The 21,298-nt window shown below is 39.8% G+C and overlaps 1 protein-coding gene and 1 non-coding gene across 4 annotated transcripts in view; both read right to left on the minus strand.

Moving 5' to 3' along the window:
* The window catches only part of PTPRG (protein tyrosine phosphatase receptor type G), a 777,275-nt gene that overhangs the window by 339,090 nt on the left and 416,887 nt on the right, over window positions 1–21,298 (minus strand). The gene's annotated exons all lie outside the window — the stretch shown is intronic.
* TRNAC-ACA (transfer RNA cysteine (anticodon ACA)) lies at window positions 4,928–5,000 on the minus strand. Its single transcript has one exon. It is a non-coding gene; the product is annotated as a tRNA-Cys (tRNA).

Below are 21,298 nucleotides of genomic sequence, written 5' to 3' on the forward strand. Positions count from 1 at the left end.
ACAAGCGAGGAAAGACAATAAAAAACTGTCACAGACCAAAGAAGATTTAGGAGCCGAGACCAAAACTGCAATGTGGTATTTGAGACTGAATAATGGAACCAAACATGGAAATTAGTCAGAAAACCCATGAGCTCTGAATAAAGGTTGGAAGAAAGAGGAAGACATATTTATGAAACTCACAGAAAGCAAATAAAACCTAAGTGTTGTTAAGTGGGCTACATTTTAATATCTAGATTTTACTGACTTTACTGTTACATATTTGGGGGTAGCTCTATGGCCTAGTGGATGAAGGAGATGGATACTGATTTACAGATAACGCTGTGCTTATTGTCATACCCTCTTTGTAAGAAAGAAATTTGCACAGAGCAATGCCAAAGGAAAAGAGAGGTGGCCTAAAGAAGGATATTTCATTATTTAAGGTTACATAAAAACCTCCAAAAGTTGGACAAACTATAGCTAAGGAAAAACATTATTGGATTAATTTACGGCTTATTTGCACATGAAAAGAACCCACCTCTACCTCCATGGTGTACCATTAACAAGTCACTGTATTTTCCCATTTTGAGATGCTTACAACGCAGTAGACTAGCACCAAGAAGACATATTTCTACAGGAGGGTAAATAAATCACACAACTGGAGATTAATTCCAACTGGCCTGTTTAAGGTAGACAATTCCCCACGTGAAAATAATGGCAAATACTGTAAATCTGGGTTCACGTCTGAGGTCCTGCTTAATGGGCACTGCTTCTTTAAGGCATATTTAAGAACTTGGTTGACATGCATAAATTCTGAACCCAAACTAAGCTAATGTGTTCAAAGAAAAATAAAAATCTGAGAGACACATCTCAACCCCCTCCACATCTCCAACAATATTACTTGAAAAATGAAGAGGAGCAAATATACCTGGTTAGCAGTACGACTTTTCTGTAGTGTAAGTAAACCATCTCACTTCAATGTAGCTCACTACTAACACCTGAGCTGAGAAAAAGAGATAAAAGTGCTATTTTTAGAGCATATAAATCATACTTTTGTCTAAAAGCAAAGAATTTCAAATGTCTATGATTTGTATTCCAAACAATGGTTTCTTTAAATACCTAAGAGATTCTTTGCAGAAAATAAGCATACACCTTGAATTTATTTTACTAATAACACATCCAAATAATGGTTTCTATTCACTAATGAAAAGCCATTAAAAATAATGAATTCTGTCTAAATCTAATTAAAAACAAAGCTAATATACATGTTATATGTTGTTACTAGTCAAATATGCTTATTAATGCCTCCCTCAAGGAATTTACATTAAAAGCATTACCTTGATCCAGGCATCTTGGTGTCTACTTTTAACCAACAGCAACAATCCAAAAATAATATATGTTTATTTTTAAACCTAACAGTATAATTAATGTTTTTTCTCCCAAATCTAAACCACGTATTTAAACTGTTCTATTTTTTAATTAAAAAAGTTTATGGGTCTTAACTTAGGATTCTTCTGCATTTTCCACCCCTGGTAGCTAACTACGTGTTGTAAGTTAAACACTGTATACATGAAAAATGGAAAAAGGACTAAAAAGCATTCATGTTACTGATCTCCAGATCATCTCTAAAACTCCAAAGAGTTCTAAATATTACAAGAATACTTCCTGTAACACCTGAAAGAATCAAACAGGCATATTAAATTTTGTTGACATTTTAGCTAACATTCACTCTCACTGTATACAGTCCTGAAAGTAACCACAAGGATCTGGTGAGGATTACACAAATAATTACAGAGTGCATCCACCAGTACATGGCACATACTAATAGAGCTCGGTAAGCGTGATTATCTGTACTTTCACCTGGAAACCACAACCAAAACTAAATTCTGGATGATGTGACCCTGGCTCCAGGGCTCCAAAACTAGCACCTGATCGCTTATCTGGCCCTTGGTTTAATCCCATTGTCCTTGACAAGAGACTGACTCAGGAAGGAGTGTTAATCCAGGACTAAACCACTGAGTAGAGGGGATTTTCCTGCTCAGAGGAAATGTTTTAGGTACGAGGTTTAGAGAAGACTCTTGAGAGTCCTTTGGACTGCAAGGAGATCATAGAGATCATACCAATCAATCCTGAAGAAAATCAGTCCTGAATATTCATGGGGACTGATTCTGAAGCTAAAATGCCAATACTTTGGCCACCTGATGCAAAGAGCTGACTCACTGGAAAAGTCCCTGATGCTGGGAAAGATTGAAGGCAGAAGGAGAAGGGGACGACAGAAGATGAGATGGTTGGATGGTATCACTGACTCAAAGGACATGAGTTTGAGCAAGCTCTGGGAGTTGGTGATGGTCAGGGAAGCCTGGCATGCTACAGTCCATGGAGTTGCAAAGATCTGGACACGACTGAACTGAACTGAATTGATAGGATTCAATCTAACCTTTGCCGACAAAGGTCTGTATATTCAAATCTATGGCTTTTCCTAGTCATATACAGATGTGAGAGGTGAATCATAAAGAAGGGTGAGCATGAATAATTGATGATTTTTAAATGTGGTGGTGGAGAAGACTCTTGCGACTCGCTCCCTTGGACTGTAAGAAGACCAAACATGTCAATCTTAAAGGAAATAAACTCTGTATATTCATTGGAAAGACTAATGGTGAAGCTGAAGCTCCAATACTGTGGCCACCTGATGCAAAGAACTGACTCATTGGAAAAGACCCTGGTGCTGGGAGAGACTGAAAGAAAAAGGAGCAGGGGACAGCAGAGGATGAGATGGTTAGACAGCATTGCTGACTCGATGGACATGACTCTAAGCAAATTCCAGGAGATAATGAAGGGCAGGGAAACCTGGCATGCTGCAGTCCATCGGGTCCCAAAAAGTCAGACACGACTCAGTGACCGAACAACAAACATTTAAATCCAGGCTCCAGATTTTAGTTCTGAGTCTGAGGGAACAACCTTCCTCCTCCCTGAATGGGAACAGAGAAGAGGCGAGGAATGGACTGACTTGGAACCAAGACTGAATGGGGTGGAGGCCAAAGCTGACAAGGAAAAAGGCAGGCGGTGAGGAGAAGGGACAGGACCTGACCGAACAAACGCTGAGATTCAAATTTGATCTCTAGACTTCTCAATTTTAAGTGTCTTTGTAGTCAAAACTTCTTGATTAGGCTTTCTGCTATTTGTGACTGAAGAAATATAGGAGATAATCAGAATGTTAGTTTAAAAATACCAACAGTTAAATCACTCAGCGCTTTCCACATTCATCACTAGGAAGAAAATGTCAAATTATAAAGATAAAAATCAGGAACGCATGCTGGATGGAATGTATAAGGATAACATCACCTGATTCCCCTTCCTTCCTTTCCTCTCTCCCTAGAGGAGAGGATAAACTTGGGTAAGGCTTTTAAGATCTCATTTAGACAAAAGAAGAGGTCCTGAAGTCCCTGGCTATGAATTCACAGTGCGTAACTGAGGTCATGAGACAGGAATCCCTGACTTAATGGGACCAGATGCCTCTCTCTGAAGTCTGCGGCCTCAGAGACAAGACACAACACAAGTCACTACCTAGGAAATACCTGCCAAGGTGACCACGCGTGATTCCCAAAGGCCACAATTTCATCTCAGGGTGGGGCAAACAAGACAATTAGGGTCTAGTTCAGTCTGGCTCAGACAGTGCTGGGACTTCCTGTCTTTGAGTGGAAGGCCTTTTTCACACCATTTCTCTCTACAGCAAGCACCTAGTCTCACACTGTGTAGAACAGAAGCTACTTCAGCTTATGAGAAATCCCCATCATGAGAAGGAACTGGGAAACATTTCCAGACACAGTTTAGGAGTTCGGTGCTTGCAAGGGCTAAGAGTGTACAGACCAACCCCGTGATATAAGGGCTGAGAGGAAAAGAACAAGGAATTAAAAATCATTTTATGAGGTGTTCACTCAACAGCTGAGCTGGGGTGGAGGGGGTGTGTGGGTCTGGGAAGCACTTCAGAGGGTACAGACAGGATGATTCACACCCTTCCTGCAACAACTATAAAAGGAGGAATGTATGCTCCAAAATGTATTAACTATTGAGTGCCATCTGGGGAAATGTCTAGACGTAAAGTGCCACGTTTATGAGGTGAAGCCAAAACAACATGATGGATTCTGTGCCTCCGTGACATGTTGTGAATAGTTCACTTCAACTTACACTCTCCTCTATTTCAATCAATTTATCGTGTGGGTAACATCCAAAGAAGGGGATCTATACGGAAAACCTGGAGAAATCCGCACAACTGACAGTGAAGAAACGAACACGAACTCCTTTCAGTTCATCAAATCACAGGACACTCTGCTAACTTAGCTATTTAAAATAGTCTCCTCATCCAAGCTGTATTTCCTTGACCTCGTGCATTTCTCTTTCCAGTATACGGTTTGTGAGAAAATAACCTCCATGATGTTAAATACTTGACTACTTGGCTCATGCAGTACACAGAAGGCACTCAGTAAGTATCAAAAGGGCCAGCATTAAGGTGAAGCCCTCACCAAAACTCAAGTTATCAAAACAGATAATATTCCAATGAAGTATTTTAAAGTTTGAAGTGAATGCAAAAACAAAACAAAAAAACCCTATGATGAGCAAAATATTAAAAAAAAAAAAAATAAACATATTATCATTAACAAAGTCCTGTACAAAGTCCTACTGGAGGCTGAGGCAAAAGGCAAAACCAGCAATCGCAAATATTGCATTAAAATGTAATTTCTCTTTATTACTGAGTTTTTTTGACACTCTAGTCCCAGCCCAACTAAAAATGACTGAGTGATATTTAATAGTAAAGAAAGAAAGAAAGAAAAAGTCACTCAGTCGTGTCCGACTCTTTGCGACCCCATGGACTGTAGCCTACCAGGCTCTTCCGTCCATGGGATTTTCCAGGCAAGAATACTGGAGCGGGTTGCCATTTCCTTCTCCACGGGATTTTCCTGACCCAGGGATTGAACCCGGGTCTCCTGCATTGTAGGCAGACGCTTTAACCTCTGAGCCACCAGGGAAGTCCTATTTAATAGTATACAGCCATCAAACGACATCATTAAGGAGAATCCATTTGGAGAACAGTCGCTATGTGCCAGGCATCATGATGAAACATGTTATATCTTATCTTCTTTGAGCCTTTAAAAAACTTGTCTCCAGTATACATGTTTCTGTTTCTCAGGTTAAGAAATTGAATCTCAGAAGCCAGGAAACTTGCCCTCACATAGTGACAGACCATAGAGTCAATTCAGATATATGGGAATAACCCATACTATAAAACAAGAGTTCACAAACTATGGCATGTTTTTGTAAACAAAGGTTTATTGGAACACAGCCACAGCCATTCACATATGTATTATCCATGGTTTTTTCCAGACTGTAACTCCAGAGTTAAAGTCTTAAGAGAGACAAAAAAAAAAAAAAAAAAAAAAACCCCTCTAAAATATTTACCATCTAGCCTTTTGTTTACAAAATGAAAAAGCTGGCAATAATGTAAATATCCAAGAGTAGGGGCTTGCTAAGCAAACTACTTCCATATTTAACAGTTCAAAAACAGACAAAGCCTATTCTCAGATAAATTCCCAATGGTTGCAAGTTTTAAATATTTAAAATAAGTAAAAGTAAAAGCAGCAGTCATGAGGAAGTTTGAAGAAGGAAAAGTATTTCTACATCTGTAAAATCCTAAGCACCAGGAAGACTAATAAAATCAAATATATTGAAGAAATATTTTAATTTTCTGATAGCAGAATGCACCATAAGAAACAACTAAAAACAAATGATCTGCAAAACCATTTGCAATTCAAACCACAAAAAAGGAAAATGTCTTTATATATTATACCAAGGGATTCTGCTGCTAAGTCATGTCAGCCATGTCCGACTCTGTGCGACCCCATAGACGGCGGCCCACCAGGCTCCCCTCCCTGGGATTCTCCAGGCAAGAACACTGGAGTAGGTTGCCATTTCCTTCTCCAATTCATGAGAGTGAAAAGTGAAAGTGAAGTCGCTCAGTCGTGTCCGACTCTTCGCGACCCCATGGACTGCAGCCCACCAGGCTCCTCCATCCACGGGACTTCCCAGGCAAGAGTACTGGAGTAGGTTGCCATTGCCTTCTCCATCAAGAGATTCTAGAAACTGATAAACCCAAAACCAGACATAAAAATGGGCAACAGATATGAATCAACAGTAGAAATAAAAAAGGAAAACACAAATGGCTCCTAACACAGGAAAAGCTGCTCTGCCACACTAATAATAAGAAACACAAATTAAAATTGCATAGATGCATTCTTTTACTCACTCAATCTGTAAACACCAAGATGTTTGAATATACACCGATATGTTCGAATAAGTACATTTATTTATGCCACAGAGAGACTGAAACAATCTTCATAAAAGAAAATTGGATAACAAGTATTTCAAGGAAATGGATTCCCAGGTGGTGTCAGTGGTAAAGAACACCCCTGCCAACGCAGGAGATGCGAGATACGTGAGTTCAATCCCTGGGTTGGGAAGATCCCCCAGAGAAGGAAACGGCAACCCACTCCAGTATTCTTGCCTGGAGAATCGCATGGACAGAGGATTCTGGCAGGCTGTAGTTCATAAGGTCGCACAGAGTCAGAAATGACTGAAGCAACTTAGTACACACATGTACACTGACAGGAAAAATGTGCACTCCTTTGAGCCTGGTGTTAATTCTTCAGGTATACTTGTATTCACACAAGTTACGGTTAAGGTTAGTTAGGGGCTTTCCAGGTGGCGCTAGTGGTAAAGAACCTGCATGACAATTCAGCAGACCTAAGAGACACAGCTTCCACCCCTGGGTCAGGAAGATGCCTGGAGGAGGGCATGGCAATCCACTCCAGTATTCTTACTGGAGAATTTCATGGACAGAGGGTCCAGGCGGGCTTATGTTTTAAACAATGAGAAAATAAATGATCATATATATAACTATATATGTATACACATATTTTCTTAATATAGGTATACAAAATACCCCTGGAAGCATATTTCAGAAAGCATAATACTAATAAATGAAGAGAAAATAAGAACAGGATATTTTTCACTACTTATTCCTTTATGCCCTTTGTAATATACTAACCTATTTAAAAGTTAAACTTAAGTACACATAGAAACTTAACATGCATGGAGGAGTACCTGATACCATTGAGTGGTAATACTACAGAGCAAATACTACAGAAGTATATCAGGTCATGTACAGAAAAAAATTAAATAAAATTAAAACCAGTGACAAAAAACAAAGATTACAAAGAAGCTTGCTAAACTGTAAATGGTGGTTAGCTCCAGGATGGGAATCAAAAGATGCAAGTACATGAATGTGTGTGGAAGGCTGAAATGAACACCCAAGCACTGAACATAAAATAAAGTACTTACACATGAATAGAAGATGCTAATATGATCTAGAAAGATATTTCTTTTGAGGATACATGTAGTGCTTTATTTAACAACAACAAAAAATTTATTTTATTTTATTTTTTTTAATTTTGGACACACTTCTGAGATTTTGACCTAAGTATATTCTTGAGGGACTCTGGAAGTCCTGAGGTCTTAATACATGATGGTATCATTCTAACAGGTATCATTCTAACCCAGTAGGGTAAAAGTTTGTTTTTTTGTGGGAAAATAAATTACTAAATTTTTAAAACAAATTACTAAATTTTAGTAAAAATAAATTACTAAATTTTCATCTTTAAAGCACAGGCATGTATATATGTGTGTAATCAGATGGGGGTGATTAAGGGGATGTTATCTACAATGTTAAAACTTCACATGCTAAGGGATGATTAGGGGCAAAATATCTGAAACCTCATTAAAAATAAAATCCATTTTCCTGAGCTATAGCAGCACCTTCAAGAGTGGGATCAAGGAAGCTGTTCTGAGAACAATTAAAAAAGTCACAAAGAGTACTATGAGCTGACATAGTACTAACTACTACAAAAGACAGTATGTTTTACAAAAACTATCTTGTAAAAATATCTAAGTAGGCAGTGGGCAGTAACAGAAAACAAGGTTGAGAAGAAAAAGATTGACGAATTCTGTAGGCAAAACTGATCAAGTCTTTTTCTTTTTTTATGAATTCATTTAATTGGAGGATAATTACTTTACAATATTGTGGTGGTTTTTGCCACACATCGACATGGATCAGCCACGGGTCCACATGTGTCCCCCCATCCTAAACCCCTCTCCCACCTCCCTCCCCATCCCATCCCTCTGGGTTGTCCTAGAGCAAGGCTCTGAGTGCTCCACAGGTCTTTTTCATGTGATTGTTGAGTCAGACCCATGTGAAAGTAGAACTTCTATTTTAACTTTAAACCGAGACAACTATTTAAAAAGCCAATACTACTGAGAAGTCCTATGTTCCTCACTGTAATTTTATGTCATTAACCCACAGGAAAACCCTATGGTATATTAGGATTATCCACTGTAAATATAGCAGTGCAGGAGTTTGCGTTTCATTTTTAATGAAGTTTTCTAGTCATCAAGTCCAGCATTGGTCTTTCAGTCATCATTTTGGAATAACTGTTTTCATCATTCTACTATCAATCCATTTTATCCTCCATTATTCCAGTTTATCTTCTATTATTCCATCATAATACTAATATACTAATAATACCACTAATATACCCATTATTACAAAAGGAAAACTGAGATTCACTTACTTGGAGTGCAAGTACTTGAGGCTATGATTTGAACCCAAGTCTGCACAACTATAACTCTTCATTTTGGCTGCACTGCCTGTTGCTTCTCTCCTCCATCCTATTGAATTTTCACCCATCATTCCTACCTCACAGGAGCTGGGGAGATCCTGATTTTGTCATCTAATTTCAGACGTAGGCCTCCCGGTAACATGCCAGTCGCAAATTTAATAAATCCATCTCCTTTGTCAAGTCGATGATAAAAATGCTCAAAAGGCCAGGGCCCAAGATAGAACTCTCCATCATTACAGTGGTGCATTATCCAGAATTCCCTGGGAAGAGTTTTTCAATCTTCCGTGAATCCTCATTTCTCTATCTTAACTCTAAGAATATCAGGAGATAGGATGTCAAGCCTTCTCTCTTAAATACAGATGCCCGTGTTGGTTGTGCTTGAAAATTGAGCAGTGTTTTCGACACATGGCAGAGCTTTAAAGAGGTAGGGGTGCTAACTTAAAACCTTTCCTGCAAATATCAGCGCACAGTGCTTTGAGGGCAGGACACACTTTAATTTCCTCACCCTTGTTACCCGTCCAAGGAAGAGCAGGCAGTGGATAACTAAGGGTTGCATGACAGAAATAGGGCACAGAGCGGGGATATACAAAAAGAGCAAACCAGTGAGACGACAAAATGGCCAACTCTGTTTCTCATTCTGCCAGAAATCTGTGATCAAAATAAGATTCCTGATGAAAATCTCATCAACTTTAGGAATCACTATTATACTTTTAGGGACCGAACTGATCGGTGGTGAGGAAGAAACACATGCAATTGTAGGAGGGACAGATGGGATCTATTTATATTGACAGCAAAGAAAGTGGTCACCGTGAAAAACAAAAGTGTACAGGAAAATCAGCAAGGAATTTTTCTTCAGGTGAAACACACTTTCATTTCAGGATTTCAGTGGCAGGGAGTGGTAGCCCACTGATGGCCAAGAATGATAGAAACACTGATTACAAAATGATGACCCAAAGCCCAGAGATGGACTTGATGACCAGAAAACTTCGTTAAAAATAAAAACTTTGTTAAAAATAATACATATACTTCACATGAATACCTGTGGCTGATTCATGCTGATGTATGGCAGAAACCAGCACAATATTGTAAAGCAACTATCTTGGAATAAAAAATTTTAAGAAATAAATATAGCCCTATTCCTATGGGTACACGCTGCTATACTTAAAATGGATACCCAAGAAGGAGCTTCTGTACAGCACGTGGAACTCTGCTCAGTGTTACGTGGCGGCCTGTATGGGAGGGGGCTACGGGGGAGAAGGATGGCTGGGTCCCTTTGCTGTCCACCTGAAACTATCACAATGTTCTCAACCAGCTATACTCCAATACAAAATAAAAAGTTTAAAAAATAAAACTGGTATTTCTGAGCTCTCATCTCAGCACGTTCCAGAGCGGGATCAAGGAAACTATTTTGAGAGCACAGAAAATAGCCAGGAACAGTATTAAGAACTGATACTGTCACTAAAGACAGTGTGCTTTTCAAGAATCATCTCCTGAAATCAAATGTAAGCAATAAACTTCACTATTATCCTTATTATCCTATTATATACTGCGTTGGCCAAAGCGTTCATTCAGGTTTTTCTGTAGGGTGTTACAAAATAGTCCAAACAAACTTTTTGGCCAACCTAATATTATGAGGAAGATCAGAGGGTATTCTAATCTGCTCAAGATGATCCCGCTAGTAAGCAGCTTTTAACCCCCACTTCACATGCATTCTTTATATACTAACATTTATAGGCCACTGACAAGCAATCAGAATCCATGGATTATCTTATTTGCTCCTGACAATACTATCTTCATTTTATGGATGAAGATACTACACCTAGAAAGGTTTATTTATCTGGTATTTAGGTCAATCCATTTAGCAAGTAATGGGAGCCAGAAGTCAAACTTAGATGGCCCCACAGACAACTCTTTAAATATTCTGCTACAATAATACTTGAATAGGTGGATACTTCTAGATAGTTCTGATGTTACCAAATCTGGAGGTCAATTTCAACTCAGATTATGTGTCCAGGTCCAAAAATCTGTTCCACAAATTTTGAACAGCCTGCTAGCCTGTAGCTTTGATCTTGGTTCTTCATAGTCAGCAAAGAAAATTCTATTATCAAAGTACTAACATTTTTCAGTAAAACCATGTGTCTGTAGGTGGGGCCCAAAGCTAAGCAGGCTGATTAGGGAAATGAAGTAAGTAAGCAACCATGGTCACAGAAAGGTCTAACATCCCAGAATTACCCTACTAAACCTGAGAAGTCTAATGCCATGAACACTGCGAGATTATGACTGAAAGAATAACTTATGGGCAAATTACATGAGTATCTAAAAAAAAAAATCATATACCTTTGCATATTAAAGAGGGGCTACTCAATTTTAGGTAATAAAAGTTTTTTAAAACATTATCAATTCACTTTAAAGGATACTTTTAAAGGTATCAAAGCAAATAACTGCCTTAAACATGTGCATGAAATGAACAACTTTGGCTTAAGGTGTGGCTGTGCAGTGTCGGTCTTGTAATTCTTCAATAGGTGATTTAGTACCAGTAATACCATGAGAAAAAAATTTCCTTCTGACTACATTTGAGGTACATTATTAAGAAGACAGAGCACAATTTCACAGTTACATCGGGACTTTCTATACATATAAAATGCTTAACGAAAAAGAGAGGAGAAACTATTTTTTCAGACAACTGAATGAAGAATTGTATTTAGCAAGATGCCTAAGAAATACTATTAATAAGAAACTGAACTTAGGATCCACAGCTTGGGATTAAGCAGGAGACAGAACATACATTTTTCCTTTAGCACTTTTAGAACTCTGACCATGAACAAAACAAGCTTAAGTGGAGTTCTTGCCACCATCATAATGGATTTAGTGGGAATTTTTTATTTGGGGACGCTACATCCCAGAGAGAATGTTTTAGTGATTTCCAAAACAATAGGCTCTTGGTTGTGAAAAACAAGCTCTTTAATTAGCATTTTAGAAGTCCCTTTCTTGCAGATAAATTTGCTAATGCAGGCAAAGACTTAATATAAAATTATCATTTTCAGAAGATGCTGGACAAAGAGGAGGAATGTGCTGTAATCAGCTTTCATTCTTTTTGCAAGCTTTATAGTCAACGTGGGGCCACCTTCTAAGGAAGGAATGCAGACCTTTAGAATATCTAGGTAAAAGAGGTTGTTTTCATTTATTAGCACTAAATTTTCTCTCCAAATCCCTCCAAAAACACCTAAATCAGAAAAATAAGGAAAAAAACTTTCCAAAAGAAAAGACTAGTTCTTTAAGCAGCAATCTCTTAACCATGTTTAGTGAAAGTGAAGTTGCTCAGTCGTGTCCGACTCTTTGCGACCCGTGGACTGTAGCCCACCAAGCTCCTCTTTCCATGGGATTCTCCAGGCAAGAATACTGGAGTGGGTTGCTGTTTCCTTCTCCAGGGGATCTTCCCGACCCAGGGATCGAACCCAGGTCTCCCACATTGCAGGCAGACGCTGCTGCTGCTGCTGCTGCTGCTAAGTCACATCAGTCGTGTCCAACTCTGTGTGACCCCATAGACGGCAGCCCACCAGGCTCCCCTGTCCCTGGGATTCTCCAGGCAAGAACACTGGAGTGGGTTGCCATTTCCTTCTCCAATGCAGGAAAGTGAAAAGTGAAAGTGAAGTCGCTCAGTAGTGTCCAATTTTTAGCAACCCCATGGACTGCAGCCTACCAGGCTCCTCCATCAATGGGATTTTCCAGGCAAGAGTACTGGAGTAGGGTGTCATTGCTACTGGATCACAAAACCAAACCCCTAAACTACTGTGGTTCTAAGGATCACTTAAAGTACTATACTTAATATTCTATTCTGAATTTGCTTTGCAGTATGTGTTTTTAGGGCTGTTTCCACTCTTGGGTGAGATCCCAAAGAGAAATAATTCCAGGATAGGAAGTGAAATAAAATAAACTACTCCACTGGCTGTTCATACACGATCAAAGCCAATAACCAGTAAAACATAATACCTGCACTGCTCTTGGCCTGAAGTTCTCGATAATGTGCAAGGTCCTGAACCCCAATGAGCATGTGTAAATCTGAGAGCAGGGGTGGATAAAGGAACCTATGTTAACCTCAGCCTAACAGTTCCCTGAAAGCTGGGATGCCTACTGTTCCAACCCCTCATGAGATGCTCAGTAGAAGCTGCAGCCGCTTGGGGACAACTGATCACAAAACCCATGTCTTGAACCCATCTCATGTATTACAAGCATAAACCTAAAAGTTTCCAGAGCTTTCCTCTATCCTAAACTTGGCACAGTGTGGTCTGTGCTATTTTACAAGCATCCTTCAATGCTCATGGCAAAACCCTTGATGTCTTTCCTCATTCCTTCTTGATAGTACTCAACAGAGCCAGCGGCAAATGCTAGCCTCTACCCTCACAGAGATCCAGAAGCTGACTACTTCTGCTCGTTTCCACCTGCTACCACTCTGGTCCAAGTCACTGTCACCTGTCCTAGGGACTGCTGTAGCTATCTTCCACCTTGTCTCGCTGCTCTAGTATCAACCCAGCAGCCAGTGATCTTACTAAAACATAAGTCCAATCATATCACTCAGTTGCTTAAAATCCTTCAAGAGCATCTTTTGACATTCAGAGGGAAAAGCCCCAGACCTGGAAAACAGTCTGCGAGACCACACACATCTGCTCCCTGCCCCCTGTTACCTTCCTGATCACAGCTTCCACTTCTCTCTGCATTGACTCTATGAAAGCCACACAAGCCACCTGGCTGTCCCTTGAACATGTCAAGCATCTCACTGCTGTCCTATCTAAGGTAACAAGTAACCCCTCACCTTCTCGAGATCGTAACTCGCGTCATTTTTTCCAATGTCCTGCCACTCAAATTGTGTCCTTCATGCCTGTGTGCCTTTTTTTTTTTATCTTTTCCTCCATAGCACTCATTTTCTCATATTGTAACACACTTATTTCATTTATTTACTGTCTGTTGTCTATTCACCATTCCCTCTGAAATACAAACTCTACGAGGACAGGGAAACGCATTAGGTGCCTTGTTATATATACACAGGTAAAGAAATAGGCTGACAAATATAAACAACAATGCAGTCTTAGTTTACAATAGAGCTTTTAAACAACTTTATTGAGGTACATAACATATATGCTTAAATGCAACCATTTCAAGTATACAGTTCAACGATTATTTTAGTAAATTTACAACATTGTGCAACCAACACCACAGATCAGTTTCGCATCACTTCCATTATAGCAAATGATTTGGAGTAGAAGTTTTAATTGGTATCTATCTACATGACATCTCCCTTGTATTATATAACACAATCAAACTTCTAGGAACACTGAATATGAAGTAACTTGTTCATGAACTACTGGTACTCATCAATCTACAATTTCCTTTTGTTTCAAAATGCAGATTTCTTTTTCGTTCATATACAGTACCCAGATCACTAAATTGATGGAAGTAAGATGAGCAGAATTTGAATCCTGTTCTTTAACCAGAAACATGGGTAACACATATAGGAAATTACCGTAAAAACACTGAATTCCTAACATTATCTCTATCAAATGGGGAAAACATCTTCTTCACTGAATGGTTGGATATATACTAAATGGGACCCGGTTCCTCAACTATCCTTTGCTCAGATAGGCCCAGCTATGACTTTCCATGATCAGGAGTCCACAGTTAGCAACCTACACTTTTGGAAATCAAGTGCTCCTGGAAACTATTATTCACTAACATTCAAGCCACCTTGACACTTTACTGAACTAATGAAGGGACAGAAAATAAAAAGTTAATCAATATGGGACTTTTTACCTTACAGTTTTTGAACACTTCAAGAAATTTAGCCTAAGTGGGAGGTAAAGTTCTTATATAGTCTAAGTGACAGATAGAAGTTCTTATATTTGAACTAACTTGGATCAAATTCCTTTCCTTTGTTTTTCTTCCAAACCTGCCATTTCGGCCCTACCAAGTTCAAAGCCAAGAAATACACATGACTTTAAGATCCAGATACAGAAACTAGAATTTTCAGAGAGAGTTTAAAATAAATACTGAACATCCACCTTAAAAAATTACAATTAAGAAACCACTATTAATCCACCTTGGGCTTCCCTGGTAGCTCAGCTGCTAAAGAATCTGCCTGCAATGCAGGAGACCCCGGTTCAATTCCACAACTGAAACAGACTCTTGGAGGGCAGCAAAAGAACCTGTGCGCACCAAGATCCAGGAGAAAGGAGCAGTGACCCACAAGAGACTGACTCAGACCTGCCCATGAGTGTCCAGGAGTCTCCAGGGAAGGCGTGGGTTGATGGTGGCCTGCTGCAGGGTCCTGGGCAGTGCATGCATGGGACCTTTTGAAGGAGGTCTCCAGTATCTTCATTAACTCCACCATAGATGGGCCTCAGGTCAAACAACAGGGAGGGAACACAGCCCCGCCCATCAACAGAAAACTGGATTACAGATTTACTGAGCATGGCCCAGTTCCCCCTCAGTTAGTCTCTCCCACGAGGAAGATTCTATAGGCCTCTTATCCTTATCCATCAGAGGGCAGACAGAATGAAAATGACAATCACAGAAAACTAACCAAAGTGATCACATGGACCACAGCCTTGTCTAACTCAATGGAACTATGAGTCATGCCACATAGGGCCACCTGAGATGGACTGGTCTTGGTGGAGAGTTCTGACAAAATGTGGTCCACTGGAGAAGAGAATGGCAAACCACTTCAGTATTCTTGCCTTGAGAACCCCATGAACAATATGAAAACGCAAAAAGACAGGACACTGAAAGATGAACTCCGCACGTTGGTAGGTGCCCGATATGCTACTGGAGATCAGTGGACAAATAACTCCAGAAAGAATGAAGAGACGGAGCCAAAGCAAAAGCAACACCCAGTTGTGTATGGGACTGGTGATGGACGTGAAGTCCGATGCTGTAAAGAGCAACACTGCATAGGAAGCTGGAATGTTAGGTCCATAAATCAAGGCAAATTGGGTGGTCAAAACAGGAGATGGCAAGAGTGAACACCAACATTTTAGGAATCAGTGAAGTAAAATGGACTAGAATGGGTAAAGTTAACTCATTTAGAGTTAATGGTAGATGACCATTATATCTACTACTGTGGGCAAGAATCCTTCAGAAGAAATGGAGCAGCCATCATAGTAAACAAGAGAGTCTGAAATCCAGTACTTGGATGCAATCTCAAAAATGACAGAATGATCTGTTTGTTTCCAAGGCAAACCATTCAATATCACTGTAATCCGAGTCTATGCCCAGTTCTATAGGGACCTACAAGACCTTCTAGAACTAACACCCCCAAAAGATGTCCTTTTCATTATAAGGGACTGGAATGCAAAAGTACGAACTCAAGAGATACCTGGAGTAACAGGCAAATTTAGCCTTGGAGTACAAAACGAAGCAAGTAAAAGGCTAAACAGAGTTTTGCCAAGAGAATGCACTGGTCATAGCAAACACTCTCTTCCAACAACACAAGAGAAGACTCTACACATGGACATCACCAAACAGCCAATACCGAAATCAGATTGATTGTATTCTTTGCAGCCACAGATGGAGAAACTCTATACAGTCAGCAAAAACAAGACCAGAAGCTGACTGTGGCTCAGATCATGAACACCTCATTGCCAAATTCAGACTTAAAGTGAAGCAAGTAGGGAAAACCACTAGACCATTCAGGTATGACCTAAATCAAACCCCTTACAATTATACAGCAGAAGTAACAAACAGATTCAAGGGATTAGACCTGATAGAGTGCCTGAAGAACTATGAATGGAGGTTTGGAACACTGTACAGAAGGTAGAGATTAAAACCATCCCCAAGAAAAGGAAATGCAAAAAGGCAAAATGGTTGTCTGAAGAGGCCTTACAAATAGCTCAGAAAAGAAGAGAAGCAAAAGGCAAAGGAGAAAAGGAAAGATATGACCTTTTCTCCTTTGAGGAAAAGGAGGAAAGAGGAAAAGAGGAAAACAATACAATGGGAAAGACTAGAGATCTCTTCAAGAAAATTAGAGATACCAATGGAACATTTCATGCAAAGATGGGCTCGATAAAGGACAGAAATGGTATGGACCTAACAGAAGCAGAAGATATTAAGAAGAGGTGGCAAGAAAACACAGAAGAACTGTACAAAGAAAGACCTTCATGACCCAGATAACCAAGATGGTGTGATCACTCTGGAATCCAAAATCAGGTGGGCCTTAAGAAGCATCACTACAAACAAAGCTAATGGAAGTGATGGAATTCCAGTTGAGCTATTTCAAATCCTAAAAGATGATGCTGTGAAAGCGTTGCACTCAATATGCCAGCAAATTTGGAAAACCCAGCAGTGGTCACAGGACTGGAAAAGGGCAGTTTTCATTCCAATCTCAAAGAAAGGCAATGCCAAAGAATGTTCAAACTACCGCACAATTGCACTCATCTCACATACTAGCAGAGTCATGCACAAAATTCTCCAGGCCAGGCTTCAACAGTACGTGAACCGTGAACTTCCAGGTGTTCAAGCTGGTTTTAGAAAAAGCAGAGGAACCAGAGACCAAATTGCAAACATCCATTGGATCACTGAAAAGGCAAGAGAGTTCCAGAAAAACATCTACTTCTGCTTTATTGACTATGCCAAAGCCTTTGAGTGTGCGGATCACAACGAACTATGGAAAATTCTTCAAGAGATGGGAATATCAGACAACCTGACCTGCCTCCTGAAAAATCTGTAAGCAGGTCAAGAAGCAACAGTTAGAACTGGACACGGAAAACCAGATTGGTTTCAAATAGGGAAAGGAGTACATCAAGGCTGTATATTGTCACCCTGCTTATTTAACTTCTATGCAGAGTACATCATGAGAAACGCTGGACTGGAAGAAACACAAGCTGCAATCAAGATTGCCGGGAGAAATATCAATCACCTCAGATATGCAGATGACACCACCCTTATGGCAGAAAGGAAGAAGAACTAAACAGCTTCTTGATGAAAGTGAAACAAGAGAGTGAAAAAGTTGGCTTAAAGCTCAACATTCAGAAAACGAAGATCATGGCATCCGGTCCCATCACTTAATGGCAAATAGATGGTGAAACAGTGGAAACAGTGAGAGACTTTATTTTGGGGGCCTCCACAATCACTACAGATGGTGATTGCAGCCATGAAATTAAAAGAAGAAAAGCTATGACCAATCTAGACAGCATATTATAAAGCAGAGACATTACTTTGCCAACAAAGGACCATCTAGTCAAAGCTATGGTTTTTCCAGTAGTCATGTATGGATGTGAGAGTTGGACCATAAAGAAAGCTGAGCACCAAAGAATTGATGCTTTTGAACTGTGGTGTTGGAGAAGACTCTTGAGAGTCCCTTGGACTGCAAGGAGATCTGACCAGTCCATCCTAAAGGAAATTAGTCCTGAATATTCATTGGAAGGACTGATGCTGAAGCTGAAACTCCAATACTTTGGCCACCTGATGGGAAGAACTGACTCCTTGGAAAAGACCCTGATGCTGGGAAAGATTGAAGTCAGGAGAAGGGGGCGACAGAAGATGAGATGTTTGGATGGCATCACTGACGTAACGGACATTAGTTTGAGTATGCTCCAGGAATTGGTGATGGGCAGGGCAGCCTGGTGTGCTGCAGTCCATGGGATCCTAAAGAGTCGGATATGACTGAGCGTGAACTGATCTACCATTATTAGTTATGTCAAACAACTCTTTCTAACCCCAAAGGTGTTTTTCCCTTGCATATTTATGGATAATTTGTTACACATTAATAACTAAAATTTCCAAGCAAAACACACTGGGTATCTTTCAAGTATGAACTATTCACAGCAGATGAAGCTATTAAATTGGCTTCCAAAAAATAGCAAATATTAAAACCAAATTTGAATATAAGGCAACTGTGTTTTCTTCAGGCCTATTTAAACAGAGATGTTCCTCTCTGTCTGCTGCATTTCTTTATTTTTTAAGACAAGAGAGAAAGGAAAATTCCTTGAGAATGGTCTTTTCCTAACTCTAAAACACAGACAGAAGGCAGGAGGTTACAAAGGAATTAAAATCATTCTTTCCTTTTCCTAATGGGAGATGTAGTTTCTCAACACCATCCCAAAAGTCACCCAGATATCCTATTCCAATATCAAGGTAACCTGAATTGACATTATAAACATGAGCAACTGGGAGATATACCTCAGACAATTCCAAAAAAAAGTGGCATTTCAGCGCTTCATTAACCTGCTCAAGAAATTTATGGTTAAAGACAAATGAATGATTATCCATGCTAAAACGAAACAACAGGAATCTATCTGTGGCTTGAGATAGAACAGCTTCCCAATTATCCCATGCTTACTTTGAAATATCTCAAAAACAACCTCCCTGATTTCATATTAATTTGCACACTCATGTAAATAAATCAATGTTACACATATAACAGAGAAGGCACATGGGAGAGTTCCATATCCCCACTGCAGCGTTTCAAGGGGAAAAACATCATCCAGGTATTTCTCCTCCCCCATCAGAGTCACGAGGCACGCTGGGCCAGGTGCTTAGCTCCCCAGGCTGGCCGTGCAGGTAGATAGTGCCACACGTCTCAGTCCTGAATGGCCAGATGTGCTCACCAGGGTCCCTGAAGCACACGCAAGCCAGAGGAAACGAAGGACACTGAGTCTGCAGCCTATTTGTGGGACGATCATTCTATGCGCTGTAGTTTGTGAAGCGCAGACTCATCTCACCTCCTCACTGTATTTTCTGAACACCCTCCACTAACCAATCTGCCCAAGTCCTGCCCCTCTGAAAGAAGCCTTTCCCATCTTCCTTGATGCTTTTGCTGAGAAAGGTAACTTGAATCACACAATTCAGTAGTGGACTCCTGTGTGCCAAACTGTTGTTTTGTGGAAATAATTAAAATTCCCCAAGAAGAATAATTATCTTGCTCATAACACACTGATAATCATTTACTGTCCCCATTATGCATTCATTGATGCAAATATCACATTCAAGGGTTTTTTGGGTTTTTTTTTTCAGGGCTCATTTTTACTGAGCTCTGCATCCAGGTATACTGGAACTCTGTGGAGGGATAAAGCTTTCTGTCTCAATAGAAAACACATTCTTGCGCCTACAACTACTGCCACGATAGATATATTAATACCATGTGGCTGCTGTTAGCAGAAACCATTCACTCAACCAGACAATCAGCCTGCAACATTTCACTTTACTCCTCATCCCATCCTGTGTCAAATATAGTCGCATTTCCATTATACAGATGTGGAAACTGATTCATGAACAAGTCACATTGGGTAGGAATACAAATTCCAGTGAATCTATGACTCATTTGTACTCAATCACACATGACATCTACTTTTCAATAAAATGTGTGGAGCAGACACCATGTCTCAGAAGAAATTAAGGGTTTAAATGAGGGTATGTTATGAAACTGATTACCCTGCACACATTCTTTTGTTGTTCTTATTCAGTCGCTAAGTTGTGTCCAACGCTTTGCACCTTGATGGACTGCATGCTAGCATGCCAGGCTCTTCTGTCCTCCATTATCTCCTGCAGTTTCATCAAATTCATGTCCATTGAATGCATGATGCTATCTAGCCATCTCATCCCCTGCTGCCCTCTTATCACATGTTCTTTAAGGTGGATTAATTGTTACCACACATTTACTTTGTATAATCCCCTGAAACAGCACCACTGATCCTAGGAAGTACTACTACATCATAATCCTTCACTATGGCCTTCCTCATTTGCCATTCAACAGGGAAGAGGGCTTCAGTGAACAGCCCAAAGGCAACTCAGAAATGGCAGCACCTTGGTTTTATCATGTTCAGAACCTTTATCAAACAGATCTTCTCACAAAGGAAAGCTACCACTAATCAAGAGTACAAGGCTAGAAGTAGAAGTACCCTCAGACAATTCCAGAGGCACCACAGATATTTTGGACAGAATTCTTACAATGTGTATTTAACGTCTTCACAACTTTCACATTTAAATCTAGTGGTCTTTATGTGGGAATCTAAGAACCCAGGAAAACCCAACTTAATAAAAGAAGAGGGTTATATGCACAAATAGACTTCATCTCCTGATTTGTATTGCTAAAAGAAAGAACAAACTTCCTGGCCCAATAATGAGAGGCTGTAATCATTTGATGGAATAAAACACAGCTCTGAAACATAGCTGGGAAGGCCATTCACCAAGAGAAGTGACACTGAAAAGCAGGAAAACAATGTGAAATTAACTATCCACCATGACTCTACGAACAACCACAAAGCTTTGCTAAAATAACACACTTTACATTTAAGGGTCCATGCCATTTTATTAGCTAAATGTAGTACTTTCACAGGATCAAAATGGCATCAACCACTTAGCTTTATGCTAGAAACAGGTATTTCATGAAAGAAAAAGGTATCTTCGTGGCACAATTTCTCCTCATTCAAATTCAACTTCCAATAAGGCACACTCGAAACATTAACATAAACATTCCCCAAGAAGACCAAGATCTTATATTGCATGTTAGTCATATAGCATTTTTATTTCTATTTGAAATACTTCTTTGACATGCTCACTAGAGAAAATCTAAAAGCCATTTATATACATGTAAATACCTATGTATTCAC

This window comes from Bos javanicus, chromosome 22, assembly GCF_032452875.1.
Source record: "Bos javanicus breed banteng chromosome 22, ARS-OSU_banteng_1.0, whole genome shotgun sequence".
Taxonomy (NCBI): domain Eukaryota; kingdom Metazoa; phylum Chordata; class Mammalia; order Artiodactyla; family Bovidae; genus Bos; species Bos javanicus.